General features: G+C 41.2%; 1 protein-coding gene across 2 annotated transcripts in view; it reads left to right on the forward strand.

Moving 5' to 3' along the window:
• Window positions 1–3,378: 3,378 nt before the first annotated feature.
• Window positions 3,379–24,165, forward strand: part of UBAP2 (ubiquitin associated protein 2) — a 121,126-nt gene continuing 100,339 nt past the window's right edge. The window contains exons 1-2 of one of the 2 annotated variants that reach the window (XM_033857958.2): window positions 3,453–3,502; window positions 10,896–10,982. The gene's annotated coding sequence lies outside the window, so the exon portion shown is untranslated. Of the gene's footprint in view, window positions 3,503–10,895; window positions 10,983–24,165 lie in introns of both variants that reach the window. The other variant, XM_033857957.2, reaches the window with a different exon arrangement.

A 24,165-nucleotide genomic window follows, 5' to 3' on the forward strand; every position in this document is an offset into this window, starting at 1 on the left:
TAGGCATGGAGCCCCCATTTCTATCTGCCAAATGCAGAGATCTGCCAAAGGGACCAAAATATTCCATGTGCCGGTCAGGTCACCCTTTTCCCTGCATGGTGTACATTTTTGCTTAAGGTTTTTTTTTTTTTTTAAAGATTCTATATAGACCATTCTTTCCGAGTTATCACATTCTTCATGCAGGGTATACTGTATTTGATTATGACCATTTATTTTACTGTAAGTGAGTAGATTAGGTTTGAATTGTGATTAGCTTTATCTAGGTTGTGACAATTCTTTGGAATTTATACACTTTGATTCTACCTTCCTAAATGTCAGCCACCTATTACTGACTTTTTCTGAAATGGGCCTCATTTAAAAATGACTGATTTCACTCACCTACCTTAGGTACAGACTTGAAAATAAAAAACCCAGGCTTCTGAGAATTTCTCCAGTGTATTTTCCATCACATTAAAATGCTCTCACTTCAGTCCAGCCAAGAGCAATTAAACAAAAACTAGTGAAAGGGATGGTGATGTTCTTTGCAGTTACAGGATGTGAAATTAGTTTCAGAGTCGATGTCTCAGTCAGGCTGGGTAGAACAGGGTGGTAGTAATATCCCTTAGGAGAGATTATTTTGAGAGGATAGTTCTATTGCATCCAGGTGGTAATAACTTTATTCAGTGAGGTTTTAGGACTTTGACGCCCTTATTTTTCCCACTGATCCTAGGTCTTAGGTAGGACTTCCTCCTTGATGAATGATAATTTAGTGAAAGCACCCAGTGCAGTAAGCCTGGAATAGAAAGACAGATTAAAAAAATATTTATTTAGGTCTGTGTTAGGTTTTCGTTGCTGTGCGTGGGCTTTCTCTAGATGTGGTGAGCAGAGGCTACTCTTTGTTGGGGTACACGGGCTTCTCATTTGCGGTGGATTCTCTTGTTGCAGAGCATGGGCTCTAGGCGCGTGGGCTTCAGTAGTTGTGGCATCAGTAGTTGTGGCACACAGGCTTAGTTGCTCTGCGGCATGTGGGATCTTCTTGGACCAGGGATTGAACCCGTGTCCCCTGCATTGGCAGGCAGATTCTTAACCACTGCCCCACCAGGGAAGCCAGACAGATGTTTTAAAATATATTAACGAGAGGAAATTGAGGTCTGGAGAGGTAACATAGCATGTACAAGCTAACACATGGTCTCTGGTCTCTCTCTTTTTAAAATAAATTTATTTATTTTTGGCTGCGTTGGGTCTTCGTTGTTGCGTGCAGGCTTTCTCTAGCTGTGGTGAGAGGGGCCTACTCTTCCTTGCGGTGAACGTGCTTCTCATTGCGTGACTTCTTTTGTTGCGGAGCACGGGCTCTAGGCATGCGGGTTTCAGTAGTTGTGGCACTTGTGCTCGGTAGTTGTGGCTCGTGGGCTCTAGAGTGCAGGCTCAGTAGTTGTGGTGCACGGGTTTAGTTGCTCCGCGGCACGTGGGATCTTCCTGAACCAGGGATTGAACCTGTGTCCCCTGCATTGGCAGGTGGATTCTTAACCACTGTGCCACCAGGGAAGTCCCTGGTCTCTCTTTTCTTAAAAGTTAATCTTTAATTAAAACACCAGTACTACTCCGTGTGGAAAATTAAAACATTATAGATTTGACTAGCACCCTCAATCACAACCCTCTTTCCCACTTCTCAGATACAGCTGTTATCAGGTTTGTATACATCCTTTTGGAAGTGTTTTCTTATGCTCTTTTCATCAAGTCTTTGCTTCTCAAGGGTAATTTTCATCTTAGACTCTCCCACACCTTTCGGTAGGGCAGGAATACAAAAAGGAGAAAGACTGAATTGACCAGACAAAATCCTAGCTTACTGTCAAAAGAGAGATAAGATACATCTACACATGAATGGTCATGATAATAAGTTGTTTGTTAAAGGCACAGCCTGAGCATTCTTTGATCAATGCAGATGAATAACAAAGGCTTCCCCTGAACTGAGCAGGACATTAAGGTTTCAAGTGTTTTTCATCAAGTAATTTAATCTGTAACTAGTCTATTATTGAAACTAGCAAGTTAGTAATTAGCATAGTGCCCTACACAAAGATCACTCACTATATGCTAACTCCCTTCTCACCTTTACTTAGACATGTTGTGCCCAAAGGATGCATACAGGGTGTGAAAATAATTACTAATACTTACTGAAGGTTTATTCTGTGCCAAAGTGGTAGTTCACGTAATCTCATTTAATTTCACAAGCAGGTGAAGTGGTGTTATCACAAAGAAAAGCTCGAATTGAGGTAAGGCCTGGTGGACTCCAAAGTTCGTGTGTCTAACCAGTCTCAGATACTGCCTTTGAGGATCAAATAGGCCAGTAAATGAGAAAATACTTTAAACTCTAAAATACTATGCTACAATTATAAACCATTATCTTCGTTTTATGCCTAATTCCTGGAGTTAAAACAGGTGAGGTCATTTTGCAAGGCGGGTTATTCATTGTTTGGAGATAGAAAACCTGGTTTGGGTCTCTTCAGCCAGCAAACCGAATGATTTCCCTACGCTTAAAACCGGGACAATCCCTTCCTCAAAGAGTTGATTCTGTGATTTAATAACAGTGGTTGTATAAACGACCGACAACGAGTGGGCTTTCAATAAATGTGTTTTCAGGCATAAGGGGCTTGGGGGTGCAGAATTCGAGCCCACATTCAACAGGGCCGACGCTGCGAGGCTCCTCCCGCCCAGTGGAGGTGCTGCTTGAAGCCAGGTGGGTGCCGCGGCAACCTTCGCGGGCCGTTGGCATTTTCCCGCGCAGGAGGGCGGGGCGGAGCGTGGGCCCGGCAACGTGGTAGCGGAACCCCACGCCCCCGCCGGGACTACATCTCCCAGTAGGAACCACGCTCAGCCACCTGGCGGTGTCCACGGTTATTAGTCTCAGATGCTAACCCTGTCCACTTTCCGTCTCGGCCTTCCGTCGGTCCGAAGTCACAGGCGCACCATCTACGAACACGGGAGGGAAAGGATGTGGTGGTGGGTGCCTTTGCTGTGCAGCAGGTTGGGAGTCGTGGCCCCCTCGCACAACGTTTGGGAGGCTAGGGTCGTCTTGAGTGGTTGAACTATATCACGTGACGGGGGGAAAGCGGCCGCAGGGGAGTGACCTGCGGTGCCTTGAGAGGTCATCACAGAGCGACAACGCTGCTCTTGTGGGCATCCTGGATGCTGTGGGTAGTACGTCCCTGATAACTCCGAGTATGAGAAACTCCGTGAAATCTCCCTTGTTGGCTCCATCCGCGTACCTCCCCGCCCCACCTCGGAGCTGTTGGCCTCGCCTGGTGGGCGTCGGGGGCGGCTAAAGGAAGCGACGCGCTCTGTGGGCGGGCTGATGAGCCGCCGCAGCGAGCTAAGTGCAGCGGCCCCTCCTTCGCGCGTGACGTAGAGGTCACGTGACAGGTCGGACCGCCTCTGCCGCCGCCGCCGCTTTGTAAGAGGCACATTGGCAGGTAACGAACGGCGGCGGCGGCGGCGGTGGGTCCCGAGTCCAGCGAGAGCAGCTGCGGTAATTGCCACCCTCTCTCTCTCCTTTCCCGTTCCAGGTCGCTGAGCGCTGCAGCTTGCGCTTCGTAGTCCTGGGTTCAGCTCTTCTTTCCTCCAGACTCCTTCATACTGCCCCAGCGCCCACCGTGAGGTCTGGCCGAGCTTCCCTCGCCGGCTTCGTGCGTCCTCAGTTTGCCCAGGCCTGGGTGCTGTCCTTCCTCTCCCCCGCGGGTTGTCCTGTGCTCCTTCCTGCCTACCCGGATCCTTGGCGGCCCGGCTCCACCCAGCCCCAGGGGGCGCCTACCCCTCCCCCCCGTCGGGTTTCTGCCCTGGAGGGTGTGGTTTTCTCTCCCACCGTTGTCCCTCCCTGCCTGTCCGCTCGCGCTCCCGCGCCACGCTGTCGCTGACCACCTTTCCGCTTTCACGCCTGTCTCTAGTCCTGGGACTGGACATCTCAGAGCCCAACTTCTACACTCTCTAGCCTTTCCCGGCTACCCGGAGGCAAAGTTCAGTTCTGTTTCTCCTCATTCTGGAAGGCTTTGGTGTCGGACACTTGGGACTCAGTTTTCCTCCTCAGTCCTAGTTTCTGTAGTCTGGCTGTGTCACAGTTGTTCTTTAGCGTAGGTTTGAGAGGGGCTTTGTAATTAAAGCGCTCTCTTTTATAACATTATTCCAAATGTTATTTTTTAATTGGTGCATTGCATCTCAGTTTTCTTTGCCGTGGAATCGCTTTCCCACTCTGCTTTCCCACCTTTTCCCCTGGATTTTCAATCTAATTAGTTGTCCAGGCATTTCAGGTGCCATCACTAAACTCACCACTCTGGTCTTCGTTTATCCTTGTTCTCTCTAGGAGTTGATTCCATCATTATTCCTGTTATTTCCTGTTTGACATAGCCCTGCAGTTTACTTCCACCTCTGTTGGAGATTGTTTCTACTTGTATCCGAGGTGTCTCCACCAGTATTTAGGCTTACTTTCTTCTGCTCTTCTGTGCCCTAACAATTGAGAGCTGAGGTCTCCATAAGATATCCAAAGATCATCTTTTATTTGAAGGGCATATAATTCACTTTTTGGGTGAACCCAGTTATTTTATATTTTCTCTTCGATTATGATAGTAATTTTTTAAACCAAGGGGTATGTCAGTAGTTAGTGTGTTCCTCACTTTTCACCATGAATTGTACATTCGTAATTTTTAGTGTCAGTTTGTCTAACAAAAGTGGAAGGAAGGTGAACATAATACCTAAGCTCTCCTATATCCTGGGGATTGGGTGACTCGGGTGGTGTCTGTCTCAGGAAAGGGAATAAATTCCACTCTCCGGAGATGGTAGGGTCTTCCAGTGCACCAGCGTCTCTTACCTACCTGCAGAGCCCCTTGGTTAGGGCTATCCTCCCATTGCTGTGGAGCCTTCACTTATCATTAGGCAGAAGTGATTAGTTCTCCCCACACTACGTTTCTGCTCGCTTGCAATGTGTTCCTCCTGGTTTTTCCTCCTTAAGGCTAGTTCACATGTGTGGTGAGATTTTTCCCCCGCCCCTGTCCTCTTGTTTCCCACAGCTCTGATTTTCTCCACCTGCTTCCTTGTTGTTTCTGACCTTAGATAATTAAAACGATTGAGAGAAGGCAGGTTTTTGTTGTGATTGAAATATGACTGGAAGTGGTGCCATGGGAATGAGGCCATGGGAAAGGGTTGTGGTAGTTGCCCCTCCTGCCTATTTCCTGCTGCTCTGGTTTCCTCTGGCCTCTCTCTTTAAATGTGGGAGGGACCAGCAGTAGTCACATGGAGCTGCCTTTAGAACCAGGCTGAAACAACAGTTAACACCTCTGCTTCCCTTTCCTTGTTAACTGGTGCAGCCTGTGCCGTGCTCACTAGGAGTGTCTCTTGGTATTAGCCTGAGTGACTTTTATTGTTTGGTGAGAAATGGTAGGAGAACATGGAGGAGAATGGGTTTATTTCAGTATCTGTGTTTTGATGGGAACTGGTTGCTCTCTCTACTCTCTTGAGTATAAACTACACATAGAGAGTATAAATCAGTCTTGAAGGTTTGATCTGGTCTGAAGTGAAGCCTTTACTTTTGAAGTGTTGATTCCTCAGTCCTTTTTTTTTTTTAATGACAACTTAACTGTTAAGATTTTGTTGTTGTTGTTATAAGACACTTTTTTTGGTGGGGGGGTAAGTGTATTATAAAGGATTAATGCCTGCTCAAAAGAAATGGTCTGCATGAATTCACAGACTGTGAAGTTCCTTTGCTTTTAAACAAATCTATCTTGTGAGGCAACCGGTAAGTCAGCAATTATCAGTTAGCTCTTAGTTGTTAATTTGAGTATATGGAGTGTCCTTTAAAAGCTAAATAGTGTGGCACTGGTGGTGTTGACTGGTGAGATGGTGGATCTCTGATAGAGCTTAGAAGCAGCTGTTTTCTCTTTTTTTCCCCCAAAAGGAGAGTGGAGATACAACTTGAAGTAAGGCAAAGACAGGAAATATCACTTGGAAGCCTGTGGTAGGTTTTGAAATATTTTTGATCCAACTATCAAATAAGTGTTTAGGGATGGAGTCCTTTTTCTTTTTTAAGTCCAAAGACCAAATTAGTTGGGTTTGTTTTGACAATTATAATGCAAACTTTGTATGCTGAAATTTCCTATTCTTTTGTTTTTAAATTTATTTTATTTTTTGGCCATGTCGCGCAGTATGTGGGATCTTAGTTCCCACACCAGGGATCAAACCTGCGCCCCCTGCAGTGGAAGCGCAGAGTCTTAACCACTGGACCGCCAGGGAAGTCCCCCTCCTACCTTTTGTTTGTTTGTTTGTTTTCTTGACAGTGTTTCTTTCAAAGATGTGCCTCCTGTGCTTTTTAAAGAAAGTTTAGTTTTTTTTAAAAAAATATTTATTTATTTTTGTCTGCGTTGGGTCTTCGTTGCTGCAGCGGGCTTTCTCTAGTTGTGGTGAGCAGGGGCTACTCTTTGTTGCGGTGAGCAGGCTTCTTATTGTGGTGGCTTCTCTTGTTGCAGAGCACGGGCTCTAGGCGAGTGGGCTCAGTAGTTGTGGCTCGCGGGCTCTAGAGTGCAGGCTCAGTAGTTGTGGCACACAGGCTTAGTTGCTTCGCGGCATGTGGGATCTTCCCGGACTAGGGCTCGAACCTGTGTCCCCTGCATTGGCAGGCGGATTCTTAACCACTGCACCACCAGGGAAGTCCCATTATTTTAGTTGTGAAAATTCTTGGCCTAGGTATTGAAGAACAGGTTCGTGAATTTCTGGCTGACATGGCATGTATACTACAGTGAGTTTCAATTTTCAGAAAACTCATTTTCATACTGGAGTTATGAGCTCAATTAAATTGGAACCCAGTTAACTATTTGGAATTAATTTATGAAACAGGGCTTGGACTAAGGAATAGGTGTTTCATTTTAGACTAGGCAATGCTCTACTTTTAAAGATTGTTAGGAATGTATTGCTTGTTTTTCTTCGTTTGGAACTCTAAAAATAAAAGAACGTATATTTGATTAGGTCAGAAATTTCATTAATGAGAATATTTTCAAGGATTTGTAGACTAGAGAATTTCATTTGGATTTAGACCTGTTGCTGTAACTTTGTTTCTTGTGTTATAATTAACTTTTTAAGTAAGATGTCACATAGGAACTTACTCATTTAAAGTTATGTTGTACATACACAAGCCAGTAATACTTTATTTGGCCGTGTCACAGCCTGTGGGATCTTAGTTCCCCGATCGGGGATCGAACATGTGCCTTCTGCAGTGGAAGTGTGAAATCCTAACCACTGGACTGCCAGGGAATTCCCCCCAAAATACTTCAGTGCTTTAATATTTACTCAAAAATTTTTACCTGTCTTAATCTTCTCATCAAATCAGTCCTAGATATACCTATGAAGACTTTTGGAAGCTCAGAGTTGCTTCTCTTTATTAATGTCTTTCTCTCTGTGCCTTCTTTAATTCTTTCCATTCCCATCCTCCTTTCTGTTTTCCTCTTATTCCTCTCTTTCCCTTGTTTTTTTTCTCTCTCTCTCTCTCTCTCTCTTTTTTTTGTTGCCTTCTTCTGTTCCTTCACCCCCCTACAAAAACACTCAAGTCTCAAGTGAGGAGGTTGTATTCCTTCTGACTTTCTTTGCCACCATAACATGCTGCTTCCCAAGCGAGCAGATGAAAACCTGAAATATCTTTGCAATCTCATGGGCTTGGGGAAGGTGTATAGTGCTACCTGTATTGTGCATGTCTATGCAGCTGGAATGTGTGCTCTTTGAAGGGTGGGATTTTTCATTTGATAATAATATAATGTTTGTCAGATCATAAGCAAGGGAATAAGTAGGCTTAAAAAATACAAGTTTAACTGAAGTAGGGTCTGGGAAACAAGTGACTGGCTTTAGGATTGATTGACAAGCCTCACTTTAAGTTGTTTTCTATACCAAACCAGTTCCTCTCCCTCTCTTTTTTCAAGTTAATTTACAAATTTCCATTTTAAAGTTGGTTTTTGAGTCAGGCTGGCTGGCACTATTTTACATAAGAAAATACGTTTTAGAAAATTTGAAAAAAAAAGACTTAAAATGGTTTTAACATTTTAGTATAAATCCTTTTTTTCCCTACGTGAAGTATATACCTTTTAAAAAATGAGATTGTACTTTGCATACTTACTGATTTTTTATTGAAAAATATAGAATACACACCAAAGGAGGTATATGAGGTAGAAAAACACATGTAGAGTTTTCAAAAACTAGTTAAATGACCAAAAATGGAACATTAATGCTACCTAAAATCCCCATCTCCTAGATGTTACTTTTTCTCTTTCCCAGGGGTTATCATTACCCTATATTTTGACCTTATTATTTTTTAAAATAATGTTTACTTGGTATGTATCCATAAACAATATATAGTTTAGTATTTCCCGTTTTCAATCTTGATCTAAATGGGATTGTATGATTTTCTGATACTTCTTTTATATGTTTTAGATTCATCCACATTGATTCTTACAACTCTCCATCATTTTCAGTAGTGTGGTATTCCATTGTAAGGATATGCCACATCTTATTCTATTGTGATGGATGTTCGTTTCATTTCCGGTTTTTTGCAATTACAAATTATACTCGTTCCCCTTGTGAACATTTGCACGCCACCTCAAAACAAGTACAGTAAACTGATTTGCTGAGACTATGTATAACTGAGAGTGGAATTTTTGGGTTGTGTGTGGGGTGTGTGTAACTTCACCAGGTAATCCCAAACTATTTTCCATAGTATTGTACAGTCGTTCTTAATTAGGCACCACATTTGAACCACAGAACACAGAAAGTTGAGTGACTATTTTCTCAATTCTCTTGAGGATGTTCCATAGCTAGTATCATTCTAGACACCTACAGAAGAATTTAATTCGTACATAGAATGGATACTATAGACATTAGAACTTAATTCTCAAGACCGAATGGGTAAGAGCTCCACATCCTTGCTAACATTTGGTAGTGATTTAATTTTTAGTTTTAGCCAATTCTAGTGGGATGTTTTAGGTAGATCTTTTATGAACACCACACGGCTGGATTTTGCTTTTTAATACAGGCTGCCAACTGCTCTTTTAACTGGAGCATGGAGACCATTCATGTTTATGGTAATTATGGATGTTTTGGATATATTTCTGCCATACCTTTTTTAAAAAAAATTATTTATTTTTGGCTGCATTGGGTCTTTGTTGCTGCATGCGGGCTTTCTCTAGTTGCGGTGAGCTGGGGGTTACTCCTCATTGCAGTGTGCGGGCTTCTCATTGCGGTGGTTTCTCTTGTTGCGGAGCACAGGCTCTAGGTGTGTGGACTTCAGTAATTGTGGCATGTGGGCTCCGTAGTTGTGGTTCACGGTCTCTAGAGCACAGGCTGAGTAGTTGTGGCACAGGGGCTTAGTTGCTGCCCAGCATGTGGGATCTTCCCGGAGCAGGGATTGAACCTGTGTCCCCTGCACTGGCAGGTGGATTCTTAACCACTGCGCCACCAGGGAAGTCCTGCCATACGGTCTTATGCTTGCCTGGTGTTTATTGTTTCTCTGTCCTTTTGCAGTTTTAATTCTTTTTTCTGTTTGCTTTCCTCCAATTAAAAAGTTTTTTCAAATCTATAAAATCTGAAAGAGTATAATGTGTACCTTTTAAGTAGAGTTACTACTTAATATTTTGCCACATTGACTTTTTTTTTTTTTTTTTTGCTGTACGCGGGCCTCTCACTGTTGTGGTCTCTCTCGTTGCGGAGCACAGGCTCCGGACGCGTGGGCTCAGCGACTGTGGCTCACGGGCCCAGCTGCTCTGCGGCATGTGGAATCTTCCCAGACCGGGGCACGAACCTGTGTCCCCTGCATCGGCAGGCGGACTCTCAACCACTGCGCCACCAGGGAAGCCCTACATTGACTTTTTTCTGTATATACTCCACACATTATCTTCTGTGGCTAAATGATTTGAAAGTAAAATGCAAACATCTTGACATTTATGCCTAAATATTTCCTTAGCAAGTGTCTCTTTACAACAAAAAGCTTCTCTTACAAACAGCCACAATAACATTATTACACCTAGGAAAGTGAATAATTATTTAAAATATAATGTATAATGTCAGTAAAAATCTGATATAAATCCACATTCAGATTTTCCCAGTTGTTCAGAAAATGTCTTTTATAAACTCCCTATTCAATCAGGGTTTCTGATTTACCCTATTTAGGTATTGTCACTGAAGTACACTACTGAATGATAATCCATTTCTTTCTTTCTTTTTTTTTTTAAAGCTTAGGCTAGTATTTTTAGTACTTATTTATTTTGGCTGCACCAGGTCTTAGCTGCGGGATCTTCGTTGCAGCATGCATGCGGGATCTAGTTCCCTGACCAGGGATTGAACCCAGGCCCCCTGTATTGGGAGCACAGAGTCTTACCCACTGGACCACCAGGGAAGTCCTGATAATCCATTTCTTAACTGATTATTTTCTCAATTATTTATCAGATGTAACTGCCAGTCAGATGATCTGATAAGCAAGAGGTAACTACTGCTGTTACTTAGTTAAGATAATTCTTGCAAATGTTAAGTAAATTGCACTTTATTGTAGGATAAGTGTAATTTTCTTGGGCCATTGGAAGACTGAAAGTGTCCTATTACTCCTTTGCCCACCCCAAGTTTTGAAACACTGATGAAAGTTCCTTTTTGATGTGGGAATGAAGCTAAGCTATTACATTTATAAAAACTTTTTTAGATAGTATATTCTCATGATATTTTATTTCTCTGAAATGCTCAGAATGTAGGTTAATCCAAATTAGACCTGAATGACAGTTTTTTGTTGTTGTTAATGATATATGCTACTATACAGGTGTTTACTTGAACAAAGATTTATTGTTGCTACTTGTTAGCAACTGTTAGGTGCTAGGGATACAGATGAATAATGCACTGTCCCTGTTCTCTAGGTGCTTAATTCTAGTGGGAAGACAGTGCAGTTAGGAATGAGGATGCTGTTGGGAGTGACAGAGGAAAGCACTGCCAGTTGATTCCAGGTACTGGGCAAGTCTTCCTTGAGGTATTGGGAGTCTGAGCCTTACTTTTCCTGGGTTATTCCTGTAGGATCAATTATGGGCATATTCCTGAAGTTATAATTGTTTCTTTTGTTAAAACACTTGGAATGTTAAAACATTTTGAACGTTCAAAATTAAGTTTTATTGGAATTTGCTGTTATTTGGATTACCATATTATTGTTATCTTTTGTTTGGCCTTGACTTAGTAGTTTATTTGTGGCAACTAGTAAAAGAGAAACAAAGTTATTCTTAATGTAATTTAGTCACATTAAACATTTTCTTTGGGGCAGTTTTTTTTTTTTTTTTTTTTTTTTAGTATGCGGGCCTCTCACTGCTGTGGCCTCTCCCATTGCGGAGCACAGGCTCCGGACGCGCAGGCTCAGCGGCCATGGCTCACGGGCCCAGCCGCTCCGCGGCACGTGGGATCCTCCCGGACCGGGGCACGAACCCGCGTCCCCTGCATCGGCAGGCGGACTCTCAACCACTGCGCCACCAGGGAAGCCCTGGGGCAGTTTTTTATTGTAACTTAATGAATGTCTCAATTTTTCCCCTCCAATCAAGATCTCATTTTATTTTGATGAGAAATTTCCTGGTATAATATCAGTTACTTGGTGAAATACTTCTTTGAATTGCTGAAGATCAGATGGCTTCTTAAAAAAATTCTTAGCTTATTTAGTACCTTTTTTTTTAAAAAAATAAATTTATATATTTATTTTTGGCTGCGTTGGGTCTTCGTTGCTGCACGCGGGCTTTCTCTAGTTGTGGCGAGCTGGGGCTACTCTTTGTTGTGGTGCGCAGGCTTCTCATTGCGGTGGCTTCTCTTGTAGAGCACGGGGCTCTAGGTGTGTAGGCTTCAGTAGTTGTGGCTTGCGGGCTCTAAAGCGCAGGCTCAGTAGTTGTGGCACATGGGCTTAGTTGTTCTGCGGCATGTGGGATCTTCCCGGACCAGGGCTCGAACCCACGTTCCCTGCATTGGCAGGCAGATTCCTAACCACTGCGCCACCAGGGAAGTCCCTATTTAGTACCTTTTTAATTCCTTGTGACTGGGTGTGCTAAGGTAATGGTGGAAAAAATACCCCTGTATATTACAGAACAATCCAGGTGTTGGTAACAGGAATAAAATCCTTGTTAGCTAAAGTAGACCATTTACTATTTTATTATCACAGAAGAACTTTCATTTTTTTAAAGGCAGTTTGAGCTGTTTAATTGTTCTAATGCTTATCTCACTTTATCAAAAGATCCTAGCTGTAATGGGATGTAACTAGCTTACCATGAACCAATTTATATACTCTGACGGTCTAGCCATCTGTAGGACAAAGAAATGACCAGGAAGCCTATAAAATTACACTAAGAACTCAAGCTGCTATTAAGTAGGGCTGTTTAGTATATCGTTAAGTGACCCTAAAACACCATGGAGTTATTATGGATGTCAAGTAAAGAGTAATTGCTGTTTACATTGAAGGACAGAAAATGAGAAAATGGGTGTTGGAGTGAGAGTTGGCCGTGGTGATAGTCGTACAGCTTCGTAAATTCTAAAAATCATTGAATTGTACACTTAAGAAGGGTGAACTACTCATTATACCACAGTAAAGTTATTTGAATTGTTTGAATAAATTGACAGTATTTTGAAATAGAATCAACAGAAAAGAAAGTGGTCAGTGTACATTAATCCGATAGTTGCTACCATTTATGGTAGCGATTAGGATCTAGGCTAAGCATCTGAGGTACATTATCTTCTTTGGTGCTCCTCACAGACTTCAGAAAGAGTAAAGTGGTCAAGGTTGCTTAATCTAGTAATTTTTGCGACTTCCAAGCCTGTGCTCCTAATCACAATACTGTACTACTTTACTTATGTGAAGTACTGCTATTGTGAATATAGCCAAGTGCTAGCTGGTAAGTCAAATAGTGTCCACATTTGTGGTACATAAGGCTGGGGTTTTGTACTGGATGGGGAATGAGGGATGGATATGCAAGTGGGGCTGTTGAACTCCTGTGCCTGGTTCCACTGGACTTAATTTCATTTTTATCTGTTTTATATGTTAGGGTTTAGTCACTGGTTTGGTTGGACTTGCTTTCTGTGGTTTAAGAAACAAAAACAGCACACCTCCCTTTGCTTTAGTTTTTCATTCTGATTTTACTCGCTGTTCTAATCAGCGTGGTGAGCTGGCCTCTAAGCCCTCTGCCAATTTAGGTGCATCCTGTGAGGAAGGTCAGGCACACAACACTGAGAAGTGGCAATTGATAGCACACCAGCACACCCTAAGAAGAGTGACAGGAAGCCTACAAAATTACACTTAAGAACTCAAGCTGCTATTAAGTAGGGCTGTTTAGTATATCGTTAAGTGACCCTAAAACACCATGGAGTTATTATGGATGTCAAATAAAGAGTAATTGCTGTCTACATTGAAGGACAGAAAATGAGAAAATGGGTGTTATGTTCAGTATGCTGTTGAGAAAACATGTCTGTGGAGGTTGGAGGCAAAAAACAAAACAAAACAAAAAAACAGGTGCAATTTGGGAACATGACAAGTGTAGGGATCAGAAAGGAATAAAGACCTTGTATTTGTGATGGTTGGTGGTTTGTGAACAGAAGTTGATGGAGTTTAACAGTTAGCATTAAGCAGTATTCTAAAAGATTAAACATTCCACTTTGACATCAGTTTCATAATTAAGATAGTTCAGACAGATAAATAAGGGTGTGACATTTCAGTGAAGTAGAGAAGAGACAATTATTGATATTCTGGTTGATACAGATACCTTAGAAATTCTTAGAACCTTTGAGGCTTTAAGTACAGTGACCCTTAATTCAGGTACCTGTAGAAAGTTGATGGCAGAGAGAATGTAAAGGAAGGCATAGATTTAAGGCCTTAAATCCTTTATTACTTGAATATGGGTATAGGAAGAAATGGTGCACTAAAAGAATGGCTTAAAGGTTTTGAGCTCCTGGAACACTTGAAAAATGCTGTTGGTTACTTGGAAAATTTTGGAAATCTTCAAATGAGGCAGTTTTGGATGAATTCCATTATAGGTGTAGCGATCTAATAGGCAGTTACCTGGAGGCTGAATCTCTGGAGAGACATAGTCTTTAGCTTTTGCTTTGAAGTTGGAGGTAATTATTGATGCCAGTAGGGTATAAAATTTCTGTGAGAAGAGAGAACGTGCTTAAGAATTGAACAATTTTGTTGTTTCAGGGGTGGGAGAAAGATGGGATGCCGCTTAGGATTTGAGAACAAAAGAACTAAGATGGTGTAGTGTCTTAAAAACCAAGGGAAAAAGTTATACAATGTGTTGTATGCCAGAGACAGGTGAAAGAATGAGAACAAGAAAGATTCGACAATTATGTGGAGGTCAGTGGTGACCTGGGGAAATAGTATCTTTCCTTCTGTTGCAGTGGTAGGGTCGTGGAAAGCAGACTGAAAGTTAGGAGTTGTTTAGTGAGGAAATGGAGGCAGTGAGTGTATTCTTTTTGAGAAATATAGTTTATGTAGTCATTGCTTACAATTACATGCAGTTTCCAAGAGTACATGGAAGGTAATTTTTCTAAGCCATTGTTTTTGAAATTAATCTGGATGTATAGAATAGTTGAACAGGTTTTGATGCACATCCTTGTGAGAAGGAAAAGGGTATGGAATATTTTCTCAATGTAGTCGTAGGAGAGTTCCTTATTAAGGAATTTTGTATTTGGTTTGAATGAAAACTGAGCCTGGTGCATAAGTGACAGGTGTGGTAACATTTAAATGGATTGTGTGACTATGTTTTGATGGATACATTCTTCAGGTAACTGACATTTTTTAAAAAGTTGCTTTTGGCATGAGTGAAACAATAATAAGGATGCCATTAGAATAAAACAAATATGCTGTAAAAAAAAAAAAAAAAAGCCAAGCAGTTCAAGACTTTATATCTTGAATATATGAGGAAAGCTGAAGAACTGTAATGAAAAGCTGTGGGTGTGAAGTACTTAAAAAATCAGTGTTTATATTTTTGGCTTATGATATAGCTGTTTTCAAATAGCTTAGTAATGGATATACTGAACCTTTTACATCAATTGTGAAATATTTGTGTATTTGTAACAATTGAGTGCCAAATGTTTAAATGATTTGTGCAGAGATGTGAAAAATGAGAGTACTTGAAATATTTTATGTCTTCAGTAAGAATTGAAGATTTGTAATGTAATATTGTAAATCAACTAAGCTTCAATTAAAAAAATAAAAAGAATTGAAGATTTGTAAAGTTTTGTCTGTTGTGAAAGTATAGTTGGGATTTAATCACTTTTGGCAGTAAAAGTGATTACTATGTGAGAGGGGTTAGCAGAGATGCCGCTTTGCCCCAAAACCAAAACAATAAATTAATGTGAGATAATGGATTAAAACTTTTAAGTGATTAGGAGTTGAACTAGGTAACATTTTGAGTGTTGTTGAATAGGGCTATTTCCTGAAGTTCTTTTCACATCTTGGGGAGTTTGGAGATTTTCCTGTGTTGAGTATTGTTACGGCTTTTCTGTGCTTGAAAATAAGAAGCAAGAGTTAAACTGATATTACAGTTTAAGATAATGTTTTAGCTTAGAGTATCAAGAATCAAAAATCTTTGATTCTTTAATTTTTTTAAAATTTTATTTTTGGCTGTGTCGGGTCTTCGTTGCAGCACGCGGGGTCTTTCGTTGCGGCGCGTGGGCGCTGTAGTGGTGGTGTGTGGGTTCCAGAGTGCGTGGGCTCTGCAATTGAGGCACGCCTGGGCTCAGTAGTTGTGGTGCAGGCTTAGTCGCCCCGCAGCATGTGGGATCTTAGTTCCCCGACCAGGGATCAAACCCATGTCCCCTGCATTGGAAGGCGGATTCTTAATCACTGGACCACCAGGGAAATCCTGAAAATCTTTGATTCTTGATCTTTGTAACTGGTTCTGGTCAATATGACTTCACTAAAAGAAAGACTTGGCTTATTGAACTTGTATCCCCAAGATTGGTAAGATAGATTAGCCTATATAGCTCGACACCTTCCCCTTTCTTTCTTTCTTTTTTTTTTAAATAAATTTATTTATTTTATTTATTTATTTTTGGCTGTGTTGGGTCTTCACTGCTGCACACGGGCTTTCTCTAGTTGCGGCTAGCGTGGGCTACTCTTGGTTGCAGTGCGCAGGCTTCTCATTGCTGTGGCTTCTCATTGCGGAGCACAGTCTCTAGGCATGCAGGCTTCAGTAGTTGTGGATCATGGGCTCTAGAGTGCAGGCTCAGTAGTTGGGGAGCACAGACTTAGTTGCTCCGCAGCGTGTGGGATCTTCCTGGACCAGGGCTTGGACCTGTGTCCCCTGCATTGGCAGGTGGATTCTCAACCACTGCGCCACCAGGGAAGCCCCACCTTCCCCTTTCTGACTGGGTCTCAGGAAGAGGAAATAAATAACCCAAAGGGAGAAGGCGACTTCCTTGCTTATCCCTTTCCCTATGAAGGCCTTGGGATGGAGCAACTAGCAAGAAGTTAATCTTGCTCTGATGGATGTGGAGCTGGAGGGTGGTGGCAGAATGGGAGTGAGGGTGTGAAGGCAAAAAATTTACAAAAATATGTCTCAGTCTTCATCACAGACTAAGACTATTGGCATTACGTCTATCCTGTTCTAGTGACTCTGAGACTTCACTTGATTCTCGCGAGAGGATAGGTGGGGATAAATGCAGCTGAACATGGTTGTGGAAGAGCCAAGTCAAACTAAAGTTAGGGATAGGAGAATTTGAGATGGGAACATTCAGTTGGCGATTTATTACTCTTAGTTGTGGCATGCATGCAGGATCTAGTTCCCCGACCAGGGATTGAACCCGGGCCCCCTGCATTGGGAGCATGGAGTTTTACCCACTGGACCACCAGGGAAGTCCCTCTCTTTTCTTTTCTGTTTTTTTTTTTTTTTTGATGCTTGATATAATGCATGCTAACATCAGTGAATCAGTGGTTGTCTCTTAATCATTCAAGCTACCATAGAACAACCTGGGGAAAATCAAGAAGCATTGAGGGTTTACTCTGTGTAAGGCTTGGGTGGAAAGTCGTCTTGCCCCCCGGCCCCCCCCCCCCCCCCCAAAGACAGCGAATCAGTGATTAAAAACAATGCAGATGATTTTAAAACAAATGACAAGGAAACAGCCTGAAAGATTGTATTGTCGTTGGGTTCAGAAATTATTTTTGGAATGTGGCCATACTATGCTGCCCAGAAGCCATGCACATATGTCAATGCTGCCACTTTTGAGAAAGAGGCCAAGGACAAGAAGGATGATGATACAATGAATTTATTTAGGAAAGTAAGTTCCTAGGTATGTCCTGGAGTTAGAATAGTTCATACTAATTCCTCCCATTACCCATCATGTGGCTAAAATAACTGATGTAGAATCAGAAACAGTTAAATCATGTTTATTGTACTGTATTTGCCAAGGAAGAGAAGTATTGCATTTTAGAAGGCAATTATATCAAAAAAGCTTGGAGCCAAAAACATTTTGGCCCCTAAAGAATTTTCTTTCATATTCCCATAATATATCCAACTTCTCAGCTGAATAGTGTAATTGAGGTGCTAATTATTATGCTACCTTGCTTTTCCATAATAGTTTATATGTTAATGTTCTGTGATAAAAGTACAATATAGTCATTTCTTGTGGATTACAATGATGCAAAACAAGTGAAAACACTGGAAGGCTATTCACTAAACTATTAACAGTAGTTATTTTGGGGTGGTGGAACTGTAGGTGGTGGTTTTATTTTTTCCCACTTTTCAGTGTTTTTTGGAACTTTGTATGACTGTTACACAGTCATACAGTAAAATAATAAAGCAAAATTATGCTTTTTGCAGCTTTCTCACCTTTCCATTTGAACCAGTTGGATGAAAGTTTTCATCTAAGTTTCTTTGAGGGCAGCAATTCTCAAATTTTATTGTTCATCAAGCCTTGTTTAAACATTTCTGATTCACTAGGTCTGGGATGACCTTGGAATTTGCATTTGTGACAAGTTCTCCGGTGATGCTGATGCTGCTGGTCCAGACACCACACTTTGAGGGCCGCTGTTCCAGAGTGGTGGCTTGACATCCTGGCTGCACATTAGAAATATGGAGAGCTTGTGGGGTTTTTTTGTTTTTGTTTTTTAATTAATTTTTATTGGAGTATGGTTGCTTGACAATGTTGTGTTAGCCTCCACTGCACAACAAAATGAATCAGCCATACACATACAGATATCCCCTCCCTTTTGGACTTCCCTCCCATTTAGGTTACCACAGGACATTAGGTAGAGTTCCCTGTGCTATACAGTATGTTCCCATTAGATGTCTATTTTATACATAGTATCTGTAATGTATATGTGTCAATCCCAGTCTCCCAATTCCTCCCCCCCCCACCCCTTTCCCCCTTGGTATCCATACGTTTGTTCCCCATACATTTGTTCTCTTTGTCTGTGTCTCTGTTTCTGCTTTGCAAACAGGTTCATCTGTACCATTTTTCTAGATTCTACATACATGCGTTATTATATGATATTTGCTTTTCTGTTTCTGACTTACTTTACTCTGTATAACACTCTCTAGGTCCATCCAGGTCTCTACAAATGACCCAGTTTCGTTTCTTTCTATGGCTGAGTAATATTCCATTGTATATATGTACCACATCTTCTTTATCCATTCCTCTGTTGATGGACATTTAGGTTGCTTCCATGTCCTGGCTGTTGTAAATAGTGCTGCTCTGAACATCTGGGGTGCGTGTGTTTTTTTGCTCTGGGTATATGCCCAGTAGCGGGATTGTTGGGTCATATGTTCTGTTTTTAGTTTTTTAAGGACCCTCCATACTGTTTTCCATAGTGGTCGTATCAATTTACATTCCCACCAACAGTGTATGAGGGTTCCCTTTTCTCCACACCCTCTCCAGCATTTGTTTGTAGATTTTTTGGTGATGGCCATTCTGACCGTTGTGAGGTGATACCTCATTGTAGTTTTGATTTGCATTTCTCTAATAATTAGTGATGTTGAGCATCTTTTCATGTGTTTCTTGGCCATCTGTATGTCTTCTTTGGAGAAATGTCTATTTAGGTCTTCTGCCCATTTTTTGATTGGGTTGTTTGTTTTTTTGATATTGAGCTGTATGAGCTGCTTGTATATTTTGGAGATTAATCGTTTGTTGATTCGTTTGCAAATATTTTCTCCCATTCTGAGGGTTGTCTTTTCGTCTTGTTTATGGTTTCCTTTGCTGTGCAAAAGCTTTTAAGTGGAGAGCTTTGTCTTTTAAAAATAGATATATAATTTATATACCATAAAATTCATCCTTTTAAAGTATGCAATTCAGTGGTTTTTAGTATATTCACAAGGTTGTGCAAACATCACTATTTCTAGAACATTTTCATCACCCCAAAAAGAAGCCCCCCATTCCCATTAGCATCTATCCATTCTCTCCTGATCCCATCTACTGATCTACTTTCTGGCTCTATGGATTTGCCTCTTCTGGAAATTACATATAAATGGAATAATACAGTATACATATGTGATCTTTTGTGACTGGCTTCTTTCACTTAGCATAACATTTTCAAGTTTCATCCATGTTGTAGTTTTTATCAGAAATTTTATTCCTTTCAGTACTTGAATAATATGGATAATACTTTATTGTGTGGTTATGTCACATTTTGTTTATCCATTCATCATTGGGTTGTTTCTACTTTCTGGCTGTTATGACTAATACTGCTTATGAACACACGTGCACATTTCTGGGTGAATATATGTTTTCAATTCTCTTGGGTATGTACCTAGGATTGGAATTGCTTGGTCATATGGTAAGTCTTTGTTTAACTTTTTAGAAACTGCTTGGAGAACTTTTAAAAAAGAATACTGATGTTTGGGTTTTACCTATTCTGAGCAGCCTGATTTTAATAGGACCTGGTTTCATTTTTTAGAAGTTGCTCAAGTGATTGTACTATGCAATGAGGGGTGGTGATGGTTGGTGATCCACTATTCCAGAGTCTTAAACTTTGTTTATTTGATGATGGGAAATTCCCGATGCTTCTGGAGATACCATCACTGTTAAGAACCGGACATGGATAGAAAGGCACTTTTAGCTAATAAGTAAGCTGACAAACCTGGGTTGACATTCTGGTGTTTTAATGGAGCAGCAGTTTTTCTGGGCTCCTCCTTTACTTGTTTCACCATTCTATTGGTTCCTTAGGCCCACTGTGCAACCACAGGATCAGAACATGGCAGGAGATAATAGCATAGTTATCTAGTAATTCCTTTTCTTTTTTTTTTAATTGAAGTATAGTAGCTTTACAATATTGTGTTAAATTCAGCACAGTGATTCAGTATTTTTGCAGGTTATATTTTATTAGAGGTTATTAAAGATAATAGGTATATAGTAATTCCTTGTTGCCAGAGCCTGTGAGGAGCTTAGAAGGTTTCAGAAATGGAGGCTGAAAGCAGAAAGCAAACTCTGGATGTGTCACTGTATATGTGGGTGGGTACTAATTCTGGGGGAGCAAGACCAGAGAATAACACACAGGAAGGTAAACAGAATCTGATATACGTAGAGCAAGAAAAAAAAGTGTGTGTGAGTGTGTTTAGCAAGAATTATTACTGGATTTATAAGAAAGCCATTAATATATTCTGGTAAGTGGATGATTTATAGAAATTCTATTTTAATCTAGTTCCAGTGTAAGTTTTTTTTTTTTTAAATTAAAAAAAACTAGACCCTTTACTAGTCTTTGTCTATGGTGTAGTAACCCTCTAATGAATGTAACATCTTGGTATTTGGAGAGTGCTTGTTTGATTGCAATCTAAATAAAAAGTACAGTATTACAACTTGTAGGTCTTCTGAAATGCCGTATAGTATAGGTACCCCCTCCAAGCCCCCTCCCTTTAAAAAAAAATTTTTCTTTTTTTTTTTTTAAGATTTTTTTTGGCCATGCTGCAAGGCATGTGGGATCCTAGTTCCCCGACCAAGGATCAAACTCACTCCCCCTGCATTGGAAGCGTGGAGTCATAACCACTGGAAGTCTGAAACCCCCTTCCCTACCTTTTTTGAGAGAAAGGGCTGTTAGAAGAAGGGATTAAGACTGGTCATGAACAACGAGGGGCTTCTAAGGGATAGGAGGGCAAAGAATCATAAGATAGCTACTGAACTAGGGTCTTGGTTAAAGATAGGGTTTAGAGCCAAGAAATAGCAGTGTAAGAGTGGGACAGATGTAAGGAAGCAGCCATAGGCAGTTAAATCCTTTTTCTCCCCTGACCTTAGGTAACCTAAAAGAGAAATATGACTATACCAAATAATTTTTGATGTCCTATAATGTTCAAGGGTTCATCAGCACTCATCTTTTCTGTGGGCAGATCATATGTACAGAATAGCAGATAACATTGTCAGCCAAGCCTGGGCGTAGGGGAGTTAACCTTGTCCACCAACTGCTAGAGGCCTGACCTTGCCCTCAGCAGCTGTGGAGAATAAAAGTATCAGCTTGGTCAGCTCCTGGCACGCAGGGCACAATAAGTTTAGTTGCGTGTAATTGGGTCTCATACTAGAGTTCCCTGGCACTCCTTGGCACTGTAGCTGCCTTACTCTCTCCTGAGTTGGGGATGTAGACTTCCTCTTGTTGGCTGCTTTGGGCTTCCCAAATTTGTTGAGGTTCTTAATACAAATCAGTGTTCTCTGCAGGAATGAGAAAATGAATTTCCTCTGCAGAAAAAGGTTGAGAATGATGGGTATTTTCTTAATAGAAAAAGCAAGAACAGGGCTTCCCTGGTGGTGCTGTGGTTAGGAATCCGCCTGCTAATGCAGGGGACACGGGTTCGAGCCCTGGGCCGGGAAGATCCCACATGCCGTGGAGCAGCTAAGCCCGTGGGCCACAACTACCGAGCCTGCGCTCTAGAGCCCGCAAGCCACAGCTACTGAGCCTGCGTGCCACAACTACTGAAGCCCACGCGCCTAGAGCCCGTGCCCCGCAACAAGAGAAGCCACTGCAATGAGAAGCCTGTGAACCACAACGAAGAGTAGCCCCTGCTCGCCACAACTAGAGAAAGCCCGCTCACAGCAACGAAGACCCAACGCAGCCAAGCAATAAATAAATAAAATAAATGTATTAAAAAAACCCAAAACCCAAAAAACATTACAATAGACAACCAAGGGAGCACCTGTGGGTATCTGAAAGGCTGGGAAGCTAGGTGAGATTCTGACCCAGAACCAGATCTTTTGCATCAGGTATGAGTTATGAAGGTGACGCCAACAGTAGTTATGCCGTCTTAAAGAAGAGGAAGCTGAGTTGGAGTCTGTTGTATATCTGTAATTGATATATATGCTTGCAGCATAGCATAGCGGGTGAGAACACAGACTGTGGAGCCAGATGGCCTGGGTTTGAATCTTGACCTTACCACTTAACTAGCTGTGAATCTTTGTATGTCTTAATTTCCTGTCTGTAAAATAGGAGTAGTATTAGGATGTATTTCAGAGTGTTGTCGGTAAGGTAATGACTTAATTCTGTATGCGTAAAGCACTTCAGTGGTGTCTGGCACTTGGTAAACAGTATGCATTTGTTGCTATATTATTGTCATTACTTAATGGTTTCAGGCTATTGAGAATGAGTGAATGAGTCTTTGATACAGATGAAGGACCCCCTACCCATCCTTGCCAGTCTAACTAAGACAGACCTGGCCCCATTGGCCTAAGGACCGAGTGAACAGCATCTCTGTGAGCATTCTTTTTTTTTTTTTTTTTGAGCTGCGCCATGCAGCATATGAGATCTTAGTTCCCTGACCAGGGATCGAACCCGTGCCCCCTGCAGTGGAAGCACGGAGTCTAAACCACTGGACCGCCAGGGAAGTCCCCTCTGTGAGCATTCTTGATGCAGACTAGTTTCTGTTCTTAGTAGTTGAGCTCTTAGCTGATTAAGTAATTCATGTTGTGTGGGTTAATTATATTCTGTTTGAAAAAAAAAAGACATTTATTTTGCTGTTTCTGGAATATAATTATTTCTTGATGCAGTGGATGAAATACTCTATGAACCTCCTGGTTTCAGAGGTACCTTCCAATGCTGACACTTTGTGATACTTACTATCTTAAATAAAGCCCTTGGTGCTTTCACCAAAGTCTTCACAGTTCTCAGCATGTTATCAACAAGTGTTCTGTAACATCTCAGGATGACCAGATGTATCCTTGTTTTTCTGTTAGGGTTTACGTGGTTTGTAGATAAATTTTTACCCAACAATTTTTTTTTTTTTTGGCCGCTCTGCGTGGCATGTGGGATCCTAGTTCCCCAGCCAGAGATAGAACCCGCACCCCCAGATTGGAAGCGCAGTCTTAACCACTGGACTGCCAGGGAAGTCCCCCAACAATATTTTTTTTAATGCCTTTTTAATGTCTAACGTTAGGTAGGGTTCTCTTATGAGTTTGTGGTATTTGCTTATGTAAACTTTAATAGAAGTGCAGGTGGCTGTTAACCATGTCCAGTTCATTCTGAAATTCTGGAACACTTGAAAATGCAGCTCTTTCACTGAGGTATCTTATCTACAAAAAGTCCTTGAAAAAAATAACAGTTAATAAAACATTTTCTAAAAGTGTCCCTTTACAGAGACAGTCTTTGTAGTTTAATCAAATTGGTTTATTCTGCTGGTTTACTTTCCTTCTATTACAAGTAATTTTAGACCATTCTTGCACTTTAGATAATCTAGGAAGCTTTATATGGTATTTTGCTGATTTTGTTTTTAAAGAGGTTAAAAATGTAGTAGCATTTCTTACCCCTGTTAAAATCTATCACATCTTTAATTTACTTTGAATGAGGTGAGGTTAAAATCGGTGTTAAAATTTGGTTGTATAGATTGAATAACCTGGTGCTTCCTGCCACTCAAGAACTTGAGATATGTATGTTTGAGTTTCTACTGGATTATTTTTAGAATCTCTTGCTCTTGTCTGTTTCTATTCTAAGAATTCTCTTGGAACCTGTTCCAGGATAGTAGTTCTTGGGGGTGGAGAGTGATAGGATGGAACACAAGAGTAAACTGAATTCCTGTGGCCTGGCAACTCGGTTGCTTATTGGAGAAGCACTCTCATTTACTACACAGAGCTTTTTTTCCCAGAAAAGGGAACAGAGAATTTCCCCATATGTCAGTATGCTAAAGGTGTTGAGTTTTTAAAAAATTAATTAATTAAGTGTATTTTTGGCTGCATTGGGTCCTCGTTGCTGCGCACGGGCTT

The sequence above is a fragment of the Tursiops truncatus genome, chromosome 6 (genome assembly GCF_011762595.2).
Source record: "Tursiops truncatus isolate mTurTru1 chromosome 6, mTurTru1.mat.Y, whole genome shotgun sequence".
Lineage (NCBI taxonomy): Eukaryota > Metazoa > Chordata > Mammalia > Artiodactyla > Delphinidae > Tursiops > Tursiops truncatus.